The sequence below is a fragment of the Biomphalaria glabrata genome, chromosome 15 (assembly GCF_947242115.1).
Source record: "Biomphalaria glabrata chromosome 15, xgBioGlab47.1, whole genome shotgun sequence".
In the NCBI taxonomy this organism is placed as follows: domain Eukaryota; kingdom Metazoa; phylum Mollusca; class Gastropoda; family Planorbidae; genus Biomphalaria; species Biomphalaria glabrata.
In genome coordinates, this window is record NC_074725.1 from 20,121,898 (window position 1) to 20,126,459 (window position 4,562).

Consider the following 4,562-nt stretch of genomic DNA (forward strand, 5'->3'; position numbering starts at 1 on the left):
AACAAAGAACAGATCAGCGTCACGAACAACCAATCCATCAACCAGCTTGCCAAACATACAGACACCATGAACGACTGAGAACTGTGTATGAAGCAAACATGGAGCTCATCAACGACGTTGAAAATGACTAGAATGTTGGTTTTTTGTAATTTTAGCAAGTAAGACTACCGAACTTTCAATCCACGGTTGCTATCTCACTCAAAGTACACACCTTTTTTTTCTTTTTCTGCCTCCCAACATGTTATTATTATCTGTACCTGCCTCGTGTGTGGCCCAGTTTCTTGAAACTTATTATCAGTACAAAAAGACTTCCACGAAACAACGGTCCACAGAAAAAAATTGATTCTCGAAACATGACATTTAGGCCAAATCTCGAGATTACATGTGCCTAAAATACATGGGCGTAAGCAGCAGGTGGGTTTGGGGGTCACTCCCCCATTACCGTGGGTGGAGTATTGTGAGTATTGTTTTGGTTTAATTTTTTTTTATTGGTAGAGAGATTTTAATGTTAAACCACCACATGCAAAGCTTTGCCAAGGGTAGGAGGTTTGATGGTAAAAAAAAAACATCTTTAATAAAACCAAAAGCAAACTGCAGTCTCTAAATTCCATGAGCGTGGCCGAGGGTTGAGTTTAAAATCCCTTTAAAGAGGGTTTTGAGTTTAGACAAAACAACTCGGGGGTGGGGGGTTGAAGATAAACCCACCTCTTCCAAAAAAATACAAAAAGCTGAAGCAAACTACATTTTAGTCGTTTATCTCTCCCACCCCGCCACAAAAGCTTAAAGGTAGACTTAAGTATCTACATTCCATAAATGTAGCCAAAAGGCTTTTGAGATTAAAACTCCTTTCCAATTAAAAATCAAACAAAGCTACAATCAGTAAATTACATATTAGTAACTATAAAGGAAGTTTGCATTTTTCTTCTCCCTTTTTTTTCTTTATTTTGTCTATAAAAAACTGAAGTAAAACTAGTCACCGAATTCTATAATTGTAGCCAACGAGGTCTTTGACTGTGTATCCCCATGTCCAAAAAAAAAAAAGGCTAAAGCCACTCTATGAGCGTAACCAAGAGAGGTTTGAGGTTGAGACCCTCGTAAAAATTTAACAAGATGGGGGGGGGGGGGAGTTGAAGTTACAAAAAAAACTTCCAGTAAAAAAAAAAACCAAAGCTACAATCACTAAATTCCAAAAGCGTAGCTAAAAGGGGTTTTGTGGTTACTCCCTCCAATAAAAAAAAACTCAAGCAAAACTATAGTTTTTATCTGCCGCTTGCTGGCACCGTAGTGTAACCCATTGATAAAGTAAATCTAAGAGAATCCAAGCAACAAACTCAAAAAACAAACTTAAAGCAAACTACAATCCTATGAGGTTTTATGCCTACCCCCAAATAAAACAATTCACACATTGATTTGTTTTTCTACAAGCTCCTGGGCTTCATCCATAAGTCCAGTGAATAGCAGACATTAGAAGATTGGATATTTGACCTACAATTTTTAAAATAGAAGAGTAGCAAGATATATTGACACCTCAGAAAAAAATTTTTTTTTAGCTTCAACTACAGAAAAATATGTTTGGCGACGTGGCTCCGCTAGGAAGCTCTCAGCACTCCCCCAGATCCCTAGGCAAAGGAGTCTAACGTCGTTCAACTAGCTCCAGAAAGAATATATTCAAGGGAACAAAAGAAGTATGAAAGTAATGTAGTAGGTATATTGAACATTAATTTAGTGAATATATATATATATGTATATATATATATATATATATATATATATATATATATATATATATATATATATATATATATATGTGTGTGTGTGTGTGTGTGCGTGTGTGTGCGTGTATGACTGTGTGTGTGTAAAAGAAAAAAAATCAAAACCTAAAATTCCTTCATCCCCGACAAAAAAAAAATCCTTCCTTGCTAGAATATATACCTTAAGTCACACCTACAGTGATTATTCACGAGACTAATAGCAATACAACTTTGAAAGAAATAGCTGAGATTACCTTTGGCTTCTTTGCAAGGGTCGCCTTGATCCACTGTCCGGAAAAAGAAAACCCTCTGACAATCGGCTGTTGTAGGGACTAACTAGCAACCGTGTCCCAACAAGCAGCTGGGCGGAGCTTAAAGGAGAATACGATAACATGTCATTAGAACATGGAACTTTTGAGTGACAATGTCTCGGCTGTCTATTTCTGTCAGTTTAAGACAGAAGGTACAAGAGGAGTTAATAATAGCATACATTGTCTCCTAACTTTCTCTTGTTTCCATATTTTTTACTTCCACATTCACACACGAACTGAAAGACAATGCCACACTTTCACAGCTACACACTTTACACAGAGACACATATATTCCCACATAGACATAGCCCTGTATTTCTACATACAGACACTCCAAAGAGACATACACTCTTTACATAGACACACACTTTACATAGTCACACACTTCACATAGACACACACTTCACATAGACACTCACTTTACAAAGACACGCACTTTAAATACACTCTTTAAATAGACTCGAACTTTACATACACACACTTTGAATAGACACACACTTCATATTGACACACACACTTCACATAGACACACACACAGGGCCGGTCTTAAGCCACTGCAACCTATGCTGCCGCAGTGGGCCCCGCGCTTTCATAGGCCCCGCGCTAAGTATATCTGTAATTGCATAATGATGCAAAATATACGAAAAAGTCGTGGAAATTATTTTTAAAATCTCCTGAGAATTAGACAAAATTTTTTTATGGAAAAATACAAATGCGAATAAAAAAAAAAAGCATTGTCAGCTTTCATATTTAAATAAAAATATAATAATAGTGCGAAATTTAACCGAAACGAAAGTTCCAATAAAACTAGAATACGTTTTTAAAACCATCAAAAGCCCGAAAATGAGAACATAATCACTTCTAGTGAGACAGCTGAAACAGATTCTATGAAGAATGCAAAAACTGCAGTGGTGAATGTCTTAAGAGAAGAAGAAAATGATGTAACACTAACAACTGATCAACATGTCGTAACATATGAAGGCAATAATGTAATAACTGATCAACATGTAGTTATAGATAATGAGCTAAATGTGGTCGATTCATTGAGAAATCTGGATTATCCTGCCATGTGTTTAGAAAAAAAAATGGAAAGATCTTGTATTGACTATTTATTGCAAAAAGGTCCACCTGAGATTACTTTGGAGAATTTTCCGAAAAATAAAGATGGTAGACATTTCTCTTAAGTGCATTGCAAACCAAACCTGAGTAATGGTGAAAGTGTTTTGCGTCCTTGGCTGATATATTCTGTGTCAACAGACAAGATCTATTGTTTCTACTGTCGTCTACTGGGAAAACAAAAAAAGTTCCTTTTTAAATAAAGGATTTGACCAGTGGCAAACCTGTACCACAAGCAGAGCATGAAAAATTGCAAAGGCATTTAGACGCCATGACCAGTTGCTGTGAAGCTGGAGCAAGACTTAGTAAAAAAAAACAGGCATTGACAAAGTTTACCAGGAGATGCTTTAGTCTGAAACTAAACGTTGGACTAGTTGCAATTGTACGATTTCTAGCGAAGCGCAATTTAGCTTTCAGAGGGACCATTGAAAGACTTAAAGAGCCAAGTAATGGGAATTTCCTGGTCTAGTAGAATTACTCGCAAAGTTTGATCCAGTAATGGGGAAACAACTTTGACGTGTTACCAATGCAGTAATTCATGATCGTTACCTGGGAAAAAAGATTCAAAACGAACTTATTACTGTAGTAGCTGATGCTGTTGTGAATTCTATCCTTCGAGACATCAAGAATGCAGTGATATTGGATTGTACTCCAGACATAAGTCACAACGAGCAGATGTTATCGGTATCTCTCAGGTAAGGGTTAATGTGAAAGAGCAAAGAAGTTGGCTGGAAACATGGATGTTGTTGCAATCTATCCAGCCAAATACAAAGGAAAAGGCAGTATGATAAATCTGTGGAAAACTTCACACATCGAAAAGCTGAAGATGGCTACAGGATAAAATGCTTCAACAGAATTGTGAACACTGCAATTTACTCCTTGCAGCAGAGATTTGAACTGTAACTGTGACATCTTGTGAAAGAAGTTTCTCGCGTCTTAAACTAATAAAAAATTACTTAAGGTCAACAATTCACGAAGAGAGATTGAATAATGTGGCTCTTCTTGCTATTGAGCGTGATCTATGTAGGAAACAGAATTTTGATGATCTACTGTATGACTTCGCTACACACAAGGATCGTATAAAAAGTTAATTTGATCGTGATTTTGTACTTAGTTAAGAATGTATAAAATGCAAAGACGAATTTATTTTTTAATACAAAATCTTAATTTTCACTTATTATCCTTATCCCTACCCAAAATAGGCCCCGCGCAATCTGTTTCGCATAGGGCCCCGCAATGGCTAGGACCGGCCCTGCACACACACTTCACATAGACACACACTTCACAAAGACACACACTTCACATAGACACACACTTCACATAGACACACACTTCACATAGACACACATTTTACATAGACACTTCACATAGACACACACTTTAC

The 4,562-nt window shown here is 36.8% G+C and overlaps 1 protein-coding gene across 1 annotated transcript in view; it reads right to left on the bottom strand.

Annotated features, from left to right (window-relative positions):
- Positions 1 to 2,120, bottom strand: part of LOC106067101 (uncharacterized) — an 85,901-nt gene extending 83,781 nt beyond the window's left edge. The window contains exon 1 of the mRNA XM_056012257.1: positions 2,006 to 2,120. The gene's annotated coding sequence lies outside the window, so the exon portion shown is untranslated. The remainder of the gene's footprint in view (positions 1 to 2,005) is intronic.
- Between the last annotated feature and the right edge of the window lie 2,442 nt (positions 2,121 to 4,562).